The 15,832-nt window shown below is 41.2% G+C and overlaps 1 protein-coding gene across 1 annotated transcript in view; it reads right to left on the minus strand.

The window, feature by feature from the left end:
* The window catches only part of LOC309812494 (uncharacterized protein), a gene marked incomplete at its 5' end in the record, with an annotated part of 88,815 nt that overhangs the window by 53,089 nt on the left and 19,894 nt on the right, over window positions 1-15,832 (minus strand). The gene's annotated exons all lie outside the window — the stretch shown is intronic.

Consider the following 15,832-nt stretch of genomic DNA (forward strand, 5'->3'; position numbering starts at 1 on the left):
AATGGTTAAGAAGCTGTTTCTTATCTGCTTTCTGTCTTCTCCACAACCACAACAGTAGCTGAGTGTCACTGGCAAAAAGGCCCAGATATGTGGCGTTAAATAACAAGTAACACTGATTGAACACTTACTATATGCCAGGCACTGTTCTAAGTGCTTAAATGTACTAACTAATTTAATCCTCACAACAACCCTATGAGATACTCTTACTAACTCATTTTACATCCAAATGACAACTGGCCTATACCTCTGAAAATTGCTCTTACTTGTGTTAAGAAATGCCTCTTAAATAAATGTAGGCAATCTCAACCACTGTGGCTGGGCTGTCTCAATGGTTGATATCTATATATGTTCCATATTCATCCACTCATTATACATTTCTTAAGTCCCCATGGTGGGCTGAGCACTATAGTAGATGCTAATCATGATTTATTCTCTGCCCTTTAGGAGTTGAGAAACTAGTTGGGGAGATCAGACTAAATCCAAGAAATGGTTCAAGAAATGGAATACCCTATTATGAGGTACACTCTCTTTGTGCAATCATTCAGTAAAAAAATGAATAACCTTTGGGAAAAGGAAAGGAAAGCTTTACAGAAGAGGTGCCTTAAAGCTGGACCTTAAAAAAAAAAAATTGGCAAAGAGAGGAGAAAGGTTCTTCAGGAAAGGAAACGAGAACAAAAACATGGTGGCGGGGACAGACAGACTCTATCTGAGGTCCTTCATAATCTGATCCCATCCAGTCTGACTAGCCTTTGCCTTGGCCGGTGATCTCCCTCCCCATCCCCGTTAGCCACACCAGACTTCTTCCTTCTAGGATACACAATCTTTGATAGCTCCTTTGTTTCTCCTACTGCCTTGAATGTTTTCCCCACCTTTTCCCTGGTGGGTAACATTAACTAGTCCTAGTATACAGTAGGCACTCAATAAGATACAGCCATTACTGTAAATAATATTAAGATTCATTTGAAACATTTTTCTATAACCTCTTCCAATTCTCCAGGGTTAATCTACTGGCCTCTCTGCCACACCTACATGGCATTTGTCCATTTTTCCATTACAATTATAAAACATTCTACTGCCCCAGGTTTCCTTTTTTTTTCTTTCTCTTACTTGTCTGAACAGGTAACATCTTTTCTACAACTCTATACATCCCAAGACCTAGCACAGTGTCTGGCATGTAATAGATGCCCATTATATGCACTTGTTGACTGAAGGCCCGACTGACTCAAATTTACAAAATGAGTAACAATAGGATTCTTCTAAAAAGTGAGCTCATTTCGTACACTTAAACAATTCAGTTTGTCAAAAATCTAATGCACTTTTACATCTTCATGAATATATCTGCTACATAATTATACCAACAATTCATGCACAAAAAAGTCAAAGTGGATTCACCAAACACTACCAGCTGACTAGTTTTTGCTTGATGACAAAATGAGGTCCTCATCCATGTCAATGGACACAGGAGAAATTAACTGAACTGACTATTTAGATATTATGGCTGGTGACCTTTCTCAGTGAACGGATGCCACAACTTTGTAGGCAGTATGTATGTTTAAATAGGTATTTATACTGGCTTTAGTCACAGGCGGTAGAGGTTACAAATTTAGAAGTCCAATCATAAATCCAAGGTTTATTTATAGAAACATTCCATATTGTAAGAGTTTAACAAGTAAAACAGCAGCCATTTTCTTTGCCGAAAACAAAAGGTAGCAGAGCACCGACGGACCAGACCTTCTCTTGACTCTGCTCTTGGCACTGCTTAAAGCAGAAGAAGAAATGTGCAGGGCAAGCAGGAGCCTCGCTGAAAATCAGCCACCCACAGCAACCGGCCTTTTGAATGTCTATGCTATTCAAGGCTTAAGTATTAATTTTATACATGTCCGTGTTCATTGAAAGCACAATTTGTGGCTTGGAACTTGAAAAAGTGTTCTAATGTGCTAGTTTGTCCAATATTAATCGAGTCTGCCAGGTTTGAACATGCCAAACTTAAAATACTCTCTAGATCGTCATACAAAGGTATGAGCTCAATCCTTTATTCTCAGGAAAAGGAACTTAGGCAGAATGACTAAAGCAACAGTATTTCAATGAAAGCCATAACAGAAAAAGTCAACTAAATAGTGATGAGTTACTATTTTTAAATATCTGAATAAAAATAAGATACAAGCTAATGACAGATTTCTTACAATTATTAATCTCACCTAAAATGAGATCCTGGGATTTTAGATCCAAGGTGTCAGAGAATGTATTTTGAAACTGATTTCAACATGAGATCATCTCATAAAAAGGTTGTTTTAGTCATCCACTGACCAAGCCCCTTCAGAATCGAAGTCTAACTTACTTTACATTGAAATAAATTATATTTTTATATGAACAGTATTATAAGCAAAGTTTTTTTAATCTTTTACTTTATCAGCTTTAGAAAAATGCTAATAAAACCTGGAATGACTAAATTTTTATAAATAAACCTCAGAAGCTCACACATCCAGTCCCTTCAATTTCAGTTGTGGAACCAGAGCAGAAGGGGTTCAATGACTTGATAACAGGAAGACTGGGACCAGAATCTGATTACCAGTCCAATTTATTTATTCTACTACATACTACTAAACACACTGTTTTATTAAGACAGAAAATGTTTTGGAAATTACAACAGAAGAAAAGTTTAAATACCTACATTCATTCCCTGAGAAGAATTTAAAAATTACATGTGTGCCCTGAAGATTTGTAAATGCTGACCCTTAAAAACTTAGGCAGTAGAAGACTATAGCAGTTATTTCAATGCTTTTGGCTCAATAACCTGTAGAATCTTTGCTAGAAGTTTAGCTTTAAAAGGTTTTTCTTACATCCCTAAGGGTATGGGAATAATTTTTACAAGCTAAGATGACATTATCCTTACCTTCTAAAATATAAACCTCCCACAGACACACAAAAAAAAGCAATTTCAGGACTTCCCTGGAGGCACAGTGGTTAAGACTCTCCTGGTCAGGGAACTAGATCCCACATGTATGCTGCAACTAAGAGTTTGCATGCCACAACTAAGGAGCCCGCCTCCCACAACTAAGGAGCCCGCCTGCCGCAACTAAGGAGCCCACCTGCCACAACTAAGACCCGATGCAAACAAATGAATAAATAAATGATAGGGCTTCCCTGGTGGCACAGTGGGTAGGAATCCGCCTGCCAATGCAGGGGACATGGGTTCGACCCCTGGTCCGGGAAGATCCCACATACCGTGGAGCAACTAAGCCCATGCGTCACAACTACTGAGCCTGTGCTCTAGAGCCCATGAACCACAACTACTAAGGCCTGCAATCTTAAGAGCCCGTGCTCTACAACAAGAGAAGCCACCGCAATGATAAGTCTGCACACCACAACGAAGAGTAGCCCCCGTTCACCGCAACTAGAGAAAGTCCGTGCAGACGCAACGCAGCCAAAAATAAATAAAATAAATAAATTTATTTTTTAAAAAATAAAAATAGGGTTTCCCTGGTGGTGCAGTGGTTGAGAGTCCGCCTGCCGATGCAGGGGACATGGGTTCATGCCCCGGTCCGGGAAGATCCCACATGCCGTGGTGCAGCTGGGCCCGTGAGCCATGGCCACTGAGCCTGCGCGTCCGGAGCCTGTGCGCCGCAACGGGAAAGGCCACAACAGTGAGAGGCCCGCGTACCGCAAAAAATAAATAAAATAAATAAATAAATAAATAAATAAATAAATGATAAAAAATCACAAGAGAAATTAGAAAATATTAAAAAAGCAATTTCATAGAATTCAGGGTCTTCTTTCAAATATTTCTTCTGAACGAATTCTACTGTCTCATTTTAATTTGCAGGGAAGAGATGCAAAAAATAAAAGGAAAGTAACAAAAAAATAAAATGGAAGGGAAAAAAAGGAAAAGGAGGAAAGAGGAAAGAAAAATCAATATAAAGGTTTGACTCTGATATCAAAAAAGGAGGAGAAAAACAATTCCTAATTAAATAAATGAACTGTGGTTTTTAAGCAATCAGCCTCTACAAGGTATGGTTACATACCTCCTCAAACTGAACACCTAAAAAAAATATCTTAACCTCATTTTGCCTGATTCCTCTATTTGCTCTTTCTTCCACTTCCAAAGATAGAGTATTAAGTGGAGTGGGCCTCCTGGAACAAGTAAGGGAGTCAGAAATGTCTGTCCATGCAGCCCCCTCGAAGTGCCAGTACTGGCTGGAGTTACTAGAGTCTCAAAAGTGGAGTCAAGAAAGACCGCTGCGTTCCCAGAGTGTGTCTATATCCTCCTCTAGAAGAGATTAGAAACCTGCTGCCTTTCACATGCACCAAAAGCCCTTCCTTTCCTACTAACAATTTAACTTGGATACTTAAATTACAGTTAATATAACAATTAATTAAGGTGACAAGTGGAAAAAGGAAGCAATACCATAGGTACTATACATATATATATATTATAGAGGGAAGGAGGGAGGGAGGGAATAAGTAAGACCGGGCTGGTCAACCCAGCTGCAGCATTCAACATTCAACCTAACATACGCTTGGTAAGGCACTAGAACACAGACAATACTTTACAAATAAAAAACTAAAATCTCAAACCCTCCACTCATAAGAACAGTTTCCAAGTCTATCAAAGCTCCCAGTTTCACCTTCCCCTGCAGTCACCCTATAACAAGCAATGGAAGCATCTCCTATTTCACTGTGTATTAAGACTCAGATGTAGCTCCAGATGGGCAGATATAGCTATCACGTTTTGAAACTGCAAAGCAAAATCCAGGTGTTTGAACATCTGTTCTTTTATGTGACTCTCCTAATACTGTAAGGTGGTACTGGTGGAGAGTAAACTGCAGCAAAGCCCCTATTATGAGTGGATTCACAAAGGAGTCCGTCTGTCAGTGTTCTAATTATGTTTAGACCTCAAAGCTGACTCAGACATCTCCGCAGCAAGTCTTAAATAAACATGTACATTCCTATTTTCTTAAACAGAATAAAATCAATAATTCTTTTATTATTCCTTGCTTTTTTCCCATAATAAATTATTTTAATTTTTCAAAATAGGTAATACGTAACTATGGTTTAAAAAACCTAACGGTACAATGAGCATATAGTGAAAAGTAGGTCTCTTTCCCACCCAGTCCCCTAGTACTTCTTTCCAGAAAGGATTTCAAGTTTCTTGTAAGTTAACATTTTCTTAATGACTGAATCGCTCTCCTGTGCTTACAAATGTGGCCGCAGCTCAATGACTTGGCTGGTTATCACACTACCAGAGAGAGCACATCTCCACCATCACTGAAATGGAGTGTCTGAGCGGGAGGGACCAGCCTTCAGTGTGGCATGGCACATTTGTGCCCTCCCCGTACACACTCCCACTCACGTGCAGGCACATGAGGAGAGGGTTCTTTTGTGTATAGGTGTGGTAAAATATACATGACATAAGATTTACCATTCTAACCATTTTTAACTGTAAAATTCAGTGGCATTAAATATATTCACAATGTTGTGGAACCATCACAACTATCCACCTCCAAAACTTTTTCATCATCCCAAACAGGAACTCTGTACTCATTAGACAGTAACTCCCCATTTCCCCTCCCTCTAGCCCCCAGTAACACTATTCTACTTTCTGTCTTTATGAATTTACCTATTCAAGGTACTTCATATGAGTGGAATTATACAATTTTTGTCCTTTTGTGCCTGGCTTCTTTCACTTAGCATATGTCTTCAAGGTTCCCATGTTGTAGATTGCTTCAGAATTTCCTTCTTTTTTAAGGCAGAATAATATCCTATCGTATGTACATAACACATTTTGTTTATCCATTCATCAGTGGAGGGACATTTGGGTTGTTTCCATCTTTTAACTATTATGAACAATGCTGCCGTGAATGTTGGTATACAAGTATCTGTTTAGGTCCCTTCTTTCAATTATTTGGGATATTTGCTTAGAAGTAGAACTGCTGTACCTATGGCAGTTCTGTGTTTAACTTTTTTTAAAAAAATAAATTTATTTATTTATTTTTGGCTGCACTGGGTCTTCGTTGCTGCACGCGGGCTTTCTCTAGTTGCGGCAAGCGGGGGCTACTCTTCTTTGCGGTGTGCACGTTTCTCACTGCGATGGCTTCTCTTGTTGCAGAGCATGGGCTCTAGGCGCACAGGCTTCAGTAGTTGTTTCATGCAGGCTCTAGAGTGCAAGCTCAGTAGCTGTGGCGTACAGGCTTAGTTGCTGTGTGGCATGTGGGATATTCCCGGACCAAGGATCGAACCCATGTCCCCCGCACTGGCAGGCGGATTCCTAATCACTGCGCCACCAAGGAGGGCCCCCTGTGTTTAACTTTTTGAGGAACCACGAAACTGTTTTCCACGGTGACTGCACCGTTTTACACCAGTGATACACAGGGTTCCAGTTTCTCCTCCTTGCAGTTTTTTGGCAATAGCCATCCTAATGGATGTGAAGTGGTGGTATCTCATTGTAGTTTTCATTTGCATTCAAAGGAGAGGATTCTTTTTTTTTTCCAAAGGAGAGGATTCTTATGCCTACGGCTTCAAAACATTTTGCATTTGAAGGTGTTCCTATGGCACTGGTCCATCTCCACCCCACAACAAGTGTCTTATCATCTGGCTCTTCATCATGGTTCTCAAGAGTCTACCACTCATTCAGTGCACTAGTCACTTCAAATCTTGCACACTATGACTACCACCATACTCCATTCTGCCTTCTCTGCACATCTTAATATTCTTTCACCTATGCTTTTTGGCTTTCTTCTCAAAAAATGTTGATCTAGGGGCTTCCCTGGTGGCGCAGTGGTTGAGAGTCCACCTGCCGATGCAGGGGACATGGGTTCTTGCCCCAGTCCGGGAAGATCCCACATGTCGTGGAGCGGCTAGGCCAGTGAGCCATGGCCGCTGAGCCTGCATGTCCAGAGCCTGTGCTCCGCAACGGGAGAGGCCACAACAGTGAGAGGCCCGCGTACCGCAAAAAAAAAAAAAAAATGTTGATCTATTTATAACCAGACACTGCCAGTTTAATCAACACACTCCTTCAATTTCTGGAAGAACTGACTACTCACAGCACTTTTGGTACTTCAAGTCTTCTCAGGAATTGTCAACAGTGCTCAAAAGTTCTTTCTTGACTATCTAAGGCACTTGCTTTTCTTTTTCTTGGTTTTGCATTCAGAACTCTTTTGGATGCTTGAAAATGACAGAAAGTTGATCTCTGGATAACCAAAGTTTTACCATAAGCATCTTCATGCTTATTTCTACCTGCATTTAAGCAGAGCTTGCAGATAAATAAAATAGATACATTAAACTTCTCAGTTCTCAAGAAGAACACAACAAAAATGACAAAATTTAAAATACGTTTGTTAGTATCCCACAATAAATTGCAATTTGTCAACAGTGCCTACAACATGGTAGGCACTTGTTAAATATTTGTTGAATGAATGGTTTAAGGAGATATAATATGGCAGCAGAGAATGTAGGCTTTGGAGTCAGATCTGGACTTGTATGTCTGCTCCTACCTTTATTAGCCACATGATCTAGGGATAAGTTGCTTAGCTTCTCTGAGGCTCAGAGATGCTAAAAGATAACAGATGGATAATACCACCTATCTTTCAGAATGACCATGAAGAGTTGTTATTGGTGGTGTATTCAAACATATAAACTGCTTTGTTGGTATTGGCTCTAGGTACTGCAAAAGCATGGATTTAAGTAAAAGAAACAGTTCAATAGCTCGGAATTCATTTATTTATTAGTGATTATTCGTGTATTTAGTGATGGCCTACTATGTGCCAGGCACTGTAGTTGCAAAAGACACATCAGTGATCTAGAAAGACATAGATCCTTGCTCTCGTGGAGCTTATGTTCTAATAGGGAGAGACAGATAATAAATAATAAATATAATAAGTAAACTACCAAGATCTTAAAATGTAATGAACGCTTTAGCGAAGAAAAAGAAAAAGTAGATCAGAAAAAAGGGAATAAGAAGTGTTGGGGGAAGAGGACTTGCAATCTTTAAATAAGATGATCAGAGTAGGCCTCATTGAGAAAGCGACACAAGCAAAGATTTGACAGTCATAAGAGATTCAGCCATGCAGATATTTAGAGGAAGAGCATTCCAGAAAGAGGTAACAGCCAATGCAAAGGCCCTAAGACAGAAGCAGGACTGTCATGTTCAAGGAACGGCAAGAAAGATAGTGTGGCTGCAGCAGAGGGAGCAAGGGGGATATAGTGAAGTAAGGTCAGAGAGGTTACTAGAAGACCAGATATTATAAGGCCTTACAGGATTCTCTACTCGGAGTGGAACGGGGGCGCCAATGCAGGGGAGCCATTGCTTTTTTTTTTTTTTTTTTAGTGGCTTAAAAGAAACAAAAATTTGTTATCTTACAATTCAGAAGGGCAGAAGTCTGGTACAGGTCTCAATGGGCTAAAATCAAGGTGTTGGTAGGGATGAATTGTTTTCTGGAACTCTTGGGGAGAATCTGTTTTCTTGCCTTTTCCAGTTTCCAGAGGCTGCCTACGTTCCTTGGCTTGGAGCCACTGCTTCTGAACAGAGGAGTGACATGATCTGACTTAGGTATAAAATGAATGGTTCAGGCTGCTATGTTGAAAACAAAGGAAAGGGTAGAAGCTGGGAGGTCAGTTAGGAGGCACTACAATAATCCGGGCAAGAGAGGACAGTGGCTTGGACCACAGCGGGAGCAGCAGAGAAGGTGAGAGGTGGCTGATTTTGGATATATTTTGAGGGTGGGCCCAGTAAGTTTTCATGGCAGACTAGATGTGGGGTATGAGAGAAAAATGAGAGTCCGAAGTTTTGATCAGAGCAACTAAAAGAGTAGGATTGTCGTCAAATAAAACAGGGAAAGCTGCGGGTGGAAAAAATTAAGTTTAGAGAAGAAAATGAATAGTTTACTTTTAGTTTTGTGTATGTTGTTTGAGATAGTTGGCCTTCCAACATTTCTAACAGGTAAACAGGATCAGATTGATGAAATAATGTTTTTTAAAAGCATTTCCATTTTACTAGCTTGTAATAGATGATAAACTATAGGTTAGTTTGGCCTAGATGCTACCATTTTATAACAAATTAATTTTAGCAGTTACAATATACACGAAAAAAAATACTCATAGTTTGATGCTGTTTAATTCCCAATGACTGACTGTATCCTTTAAAGCTTGAAAATCAGAACTAAAATTCATTCCACCCTACAGTTATAGGTAGGGAGTCAAATCACAGTAAGTGAGGAAGAATAAGAAAATAATAATAATAAAATAATAAAACACAATGAGCTCCTAGCATCTGAATTCTTCAGCCAACACTGAGTTCTTCATCCTGGTGGCAGCTGGAGGATCCCAGTGATCCTAACACGATCACCTTCAGTCTCACATACTCCTCTTGTTCTAAACACAAATTTTTCTCTCCTTCTGTTCCCTGGAAGGTCCCAAAAGAAGAGAACAGTCCAGAGCCTGAGAACAAATGCATCTAGAGAGAACAATAAAGAGAGGAGCCTACACAGAACTAGTACCACACCCAGATTCTGAGTCAAGGCCACGGGAGAAATCGCAAAATCACATCATCTCAGGGCTGGAAAGGGATCATCATGTGTCAACAAATATTTTCCAAGTGACCATGTGCTAGAGGCTAAGGATACACAGATGATTATGACAAAATCCCTATTCAAGGCATTGTATGCTAAGTACTTTACTAGAGGAATTAACTAAGGGTTAGGGGAGAACAAAGGCAAGAATAAAAGAGCAGATTTTCAAAATAAATTGCCAAGAATTAACTTACTTACGATCACCATATCCACCACCTCCTACCAATCTAACATACAGAAGACTCATCTAGTGCTTTAGGCTAAGGAGAAAGCAAGGTTGTAGTCCTTGCAAGGCTGGGACTTGTAGCCTCTTAGAATCAGTCTTGTTCTCTTACATGGTTGGTTAAAGAAAAGTAGTTAAAGGCAGTTATGATCATTTACAGCCCCCCTTCATCTCTTTTTTTTTTTTTTGCGGTACGCGGGCCTCTCACTGTTGTGGCCTCTCCCGTCGCGGAGCACAGGCTCCGGATGCACAGGCTCAGCGGCCATGGCTCACGGGCCCAGCCACTCCGCGGCATATGGGATCCTCCCAGACGGGGGCACGAACCCGTATCCCCTGCATCGGCAGGCGGACTCTCAACCACTGCGCCACCAGGGAGGCCCCCCTTCATCTCTTTTCCACCAAAAAAACTTGGAATCACGGGAAAACACTGTTCTAGTCCAACCATTCACTCAGTGCCAACCTCCAAATTTTTAAAAGGTAGTACTTAATCCTCTAAAATATTTGCTAAAAGAAAACAGTGCCTTCTCTTCCTGTCCTAAAGGAAATTTTATTTCACCTAGGCTATTTACAGAGATCTAAGTTACAACTTTAACTTCTAGAATAAATCTAACCATAACCACTTCCAAGCCACGTGTCTTTTCTGCTGGCCCAAGTTCTAACCCCTCCACGTCCCAAGGCTTAGGAGTCTTTCTAGTCTGAGTCTTCCAGCACTCTTACTTTTCATTGTACCACCAATTGTGACTCTGAAGAATCCAGCCAAAAAGTACTATGGGAAATTACTCTATTAATCCACAAACCATATTTCATCTTCATTTTCCAGACGAAATCTCAAAGGCTTGTAATGCATAGTGTCAAAAGTATCATCTGTCTTTACACATGTCTAAAGGAAAAAACTTATCTCTGACTTACGAGTTTTCACTTATTGGTAATCTCTCTATATCCAATAGAAACATACTTTACCACGATAACATATTCCAGCAAACTGCTGCTATCTCAGCAATTACAATTGAGTATATGCTTTCAATACTGAGTCAGGCCTTGGGAGTGGTTTAGCACATGGAATTTAACCAGCTGGCATCTACAATTAGATTCAAGGAGGCAAATGGAATTTTTCTAACAGGTTTTTCCAAAAGTTAACTAGTTCTTAAACTGATTATACCCGTCTGAAGTATTTACAGATGAAATGATATAATGTCTGGGATTTGTTTTTAAATACTGAGGCGGGGCCTTCCCTGGTGGCACAGTGGTTGAGGGTCCGCCTGCCGATGCATGGGACAAGGGTTCGTGCCCCGGTCCGGGAAGACCCCACATGCCGCGGAGCGGCTAGGCCCGTGAGCCACGGCCGCTGAGCCTGCGTACCCGGAGCCTGCGCGTCCGGAGCCTGTGCTCCGCAACGGGAGAGGCCACAACAGTGAGAGGCCCGCGTACTGGGAAAAAAAAAAAAAAAAAAAATACTGAGGCGGAAGAGGGGAGCAATGTTAAACAAGATTGGTCATGTGTTGATAACTGTTGAAACTGGGTGACAGGTCCATGGTGGTGATTGATTTTATTAGTCTCTTTACTTTTACATGTGCTTGAAATAGTCCACTATAAAGATTTAATTTTTTTTTTAACTTATGTCATGATCTGGTGAACCTGAAAAACAAAGAACAAAGTGATTCTTGGAACCAATGAGCTCCATAACCTACCAGAATAAAAACTGTTCGTTTCTAGGGCTTCCCTGGTGGCGCAGTGGTTGAGAGTCCGCCTGCCGATGCAGGGGACACGGGTTCGTGCCCCGGTCTGGGAGGATCCCACATGCCGCGGAGCGGCTGGGCCCGTGAGCCATGGCCGTTGAGCCTGCGCGTCCGGAGCCTGTGCTCCGCAACGGGAGAGGCCACAACAGTGAGAGGCCCGCATACCGCAAAAAAAAAAAAAAAAAAAAAACAAAACTGTTCGTTTCTTAATATGTATCTCAAATTTAACACTTATTTCTCACTGAACAAATACTTATCAAGCACATCCAGCAGGTTCCAGGCACCAACCTGAGTTCTGAGGATACAATGATAAACTAAATTCTCTCTCCCTCAAAGAATCCAGTAGTAATGTTTTATGAAAGAGGCAAGCACACAGTGTCACAGACCAAACAAGAGGGAGATCTAATCCAACTCTAGCCAATCAGGAAAAGGTTCCCAGGCACCATCTAAATTAATTCTGAAAGATTCAACCCAGAGAAACAAATCATTTCTTTTTTTCCCATGCTGACCTTTATCATCTTACAGACTGTCAGATCAAAAGGAAAATGCCTGTTCCTTTATGAACTAAAGTATCTATTTCTCTATATAGCAGAAATTATCAAACTGTCATTCATTCAACAAATATACATTCAAAACCTACCAGTGCCAGCATGTACTAGACAAAAAAAGATAAAACATGGTCCCTGCCCTCATGTGGTTTATAATCTCAGAGCACAGAAAGACGAAAACAAGTAAGTAAGCAAGCCATCAAGCAGAAAACTAATTACAAACTTCTCCAAGTTACAAAGAAATCAAAGTAGGAACTTTATGAGCAGAAAGAATCTACTTTGTAAACATGGTGATAAGGAAAGCTGAACAACTATCATCATCCCAAGGGATGATAATGTAACTGACTGAAGGGGGGAGGGACTAGGTGGTAAGGTCAGCATAGATAAAGCACGTGTGCAATGTAGGTCATGGGAAGAAATCTGGATTTTATTCTAAGTGTCATGGAAAATGGCTGGAGGTGAGGGTTTTAAGCAGAGAAGTGACATGATTCAGTTTATGTTTTTAAGATCATTCCTGCTACTCTGGAGAGAATGGATTGAAAGAGAATAACAATTTTTACCAAGAGGAGTTTTAGATGAGTAAAACCAAAATTGATTTTGGCCAGTAAAAATCATGTCTGCATTCCATTACCAATCTAAAATCTTTTAAATTACCCTACTTAGTCCAGGCTTCACCTACAGTTTTTTTTGTTTTGTTTTGTTTTTAATGCTTACTACCAATGGGTGATGACCTCTGAGGAGCTCTCTGGGAAGCTGAAACAAGCCTAGATGCCTGGGGGTAAGCATTTTTCTCATTCTTCAATTGCCAAAGTCAGATTAATTTTCATTTACTCATCTCCTAATCCACAATCAGCTTCTTGACTGAAAGGCAAGGAGTAGGGACCTTCCTCAAGTTTTTCAGGTAACAATAAACTTTACTGAACATCTGATAAGGAATGTGATCGCACAGCCTTTCTTATTGCCAACTATGCCCCAGGTGGGAACTCTACTATGAAAGCAATTCTAATTTTCCTGTCCAAATTGGCTAGATCTCAGAAAGATGCCTAAAGCAAACCCATTTAATTCTGTTTTTAAAAGAGCTTTCTCATTCCAAAGTCTAAACAAGAATAAATTTCCTTTCTTAAAAAAAAATTTATCTATTTATTTATTTGGCTGCGCTGGGTCTTAGTTGCGGCATGCGGGATCTTCAGTTGCGGCAAGCAGGCTCTTAGTTGCAGCATGTGGGATCTAGTTCCCTGACCAGGGATGGAACCTGGGCCCCCTGCACTGGGAGCATGGAGTCTTAACCACTGGACCACCAGGAAAGTCCCAAGAATAAATTTCTAATAGCATTTGTAGTTAATAAAGAAAGAAAAACAAATTCCATTGTCAAGCCCTGGGGCATGTGACTAAGCAATCTTGATAAAGGCACTATCAAACCAAGTTACACTCAAAGAGATTTTACTCAGTTATTTGAAAAACAGAATGGAAAGAGGAGCAATAGACAGTACCAACATCTGTGGGGGACGCGCAGGCCCAGCAGCCATGGCTCACAGGCACAGCCGCTCCGCGGCATGTGGGATCTTCCCGGACCGGGGCATGAACCCGTGTCCCCTGCATCGGCAGGCGGACTCTCAACCACTGCGCCACCAGGGAAGCCCGCATCACTTAATCTTGATACTATTCCTACAAGAGAAATATATCCCCCCTTTTACTGATGAGGGCATAGGCCCAGAGAAGTTGATACTAGCTCAGGGTCATACAACCATTAAGTGGCTTCCACGGCCCATACTCTTTCCACTAAACAAACGTTTAAATAGAGATCTAAATTACAGAAAGTCTTCCACATGACTAATGTACTAATAGATAAATAAGTTTACACATATGTCTCTGTGTGTGTGTGTGTGTGTGTGTGTATTTCATCTGGGAGTCTAACCACCAATTTTAATTTCTTCAGTGGGGAAAGTGTTTAGGATTCCTACTCGGAGACAGACCACCAGAAAGCACCTCTGAAGAGACAAGGGAGTTTGGTGGCAAAAGCTATCCAGGTTATTTGCCCTTAATGAAGCCAAAGGAGCTTCTCCTTGAAGGCAGCCTATACTTTCTTGGGGCTAGCAGCAGTGACTCCCTAAGAAAAGCTTATAGGGACTCATGTACAAGGACCATTCCAGGATTGTCTTTAAGTGATTTAGGGTGGTGACACTGAGCAACATGTACAAGCAAAAACAACTATTCCATCAACAAAATGAAACCAAATAAGACAGGACTCCCATGGTGGCACAGTGGTTAAGAATCCGCCTGCCAATGCAAGGGACACAGGTTCGATCACTGGTCTCGGAAGATCCCACATTCCGCGGAGCAACTAAGCCCATGCTCCACAACTACTGAGCCTGCAAGCCACAACTACTGAAGCCCGCGCACCTAGAGTCCGTGCTCTGCAGCAAGAGAAGCCACTGCAATGAGAAGCCTGTGCACTGCAATGAAGAGTAGCCCCCACTCGCCACAACTAGAGAAAGCCTGCGTGCAGCAACGAAGACCCAATGCAGCCAAAAATAAATAAATAAACAAACGACAGTGTACACGAAAGCCCCTAACAGTGGCTAGCATAAAACAGGTAATAAAAGCAAGTTTCTTCCATTCTCTGCTCTGAGTTATCTGTACAAAAAAACAAATAACTGCTGGACGGAGCCACAACATCTTACTTAGTTGGGAAAATTGATGAAATTCCCTTTCTGTCAAACCCAGCCAGATTGAGTTTAAGTATCTGGGCCTATATTTGCTAAGAACATCAGGGACACAACCACCAACATTTCAGAAGTCAGAGGTCTTCTCTTAAGGGTTATTTTATTTCCTCCATCATTCAACAGCATAGCAAATGGACAAAAAGGTATCTTTAAAGCAAGTCTCCCCAAGAGCTGAGTGCAACACAACTCAGCAAAACCACCAAACTATCACTGCAGTCTACGTTACAATCTACACTCCTCCACTTCTATGATAACTGAGTGGTCGTAAACAACCTGGCATATTAAATCATTACTAAATACTTCATACTAGGGCAAATTATTCTTCAACTGTTTTAATGGTTTAACTTTTGAAATGGAATGATCTTTTCTATAAAATATTCTTTTAAATTAATTCTAGGGCTTCCCTGGTGGCACAGTGGTTAAGAATCCGCCTGCCAATGCAGGGGACATGGGTTCGAGCCCTGGTCCGGGAAGATCCCACATGCCGCGGAGTAACTAAGCCCGTGTGCCACAACTACTGAGCCTGCGCTCTAGAGCCCACGAGCCACAACTACTGAAGCCCACGTGCCACAATTACTGAAGCCCGCATGCCTAGAGCCCACGCTCCACAACAAGAGAAGCCACCGCAATGAGAAGCCCACGCACCTCAACGACAGGTAGCCCCCACTCGCTGCAACTAGAGAAAGCCCGCGTGCAGCAACAAAGACCCAATGCAGCCAAAAATAAAATAAATTAAAATAAATAAATTAAAAAGAAATTAATTCTATCATTTAGATGCTCTGAGATTCAGACTCTGAGGTGAACAATCTCCTACTGTAATTAAAGCTGAGATAGTGTGAAATGGTGATGACTGACTGCTGGAGTGAACATAGTGACAAACGTAAGGATCAAATGAAAATCACAGAAGGGCCTTTTGGGATTAATGCTCTTACAGGGGAAAAGAACTCAGACTAAAGAGGTTAGACAACTTGATCAATATTGCACCACTTATGGGACTTCCCTGGTGGTCCAGTGATTAAGAATCCACGTTCCAATGCAG

This window comes from Mesoplodon mirus (genome assembly GCF_964341445.2).
Source record: "Mesoplodon mirus genome assembly, chromosome: 11".
NCBI lineage: Eukaryota > Metazoa > Chordata > Mammalia > Artiodactyla > Ziphiidae > Mesoplodon > Mesoplodon mirus.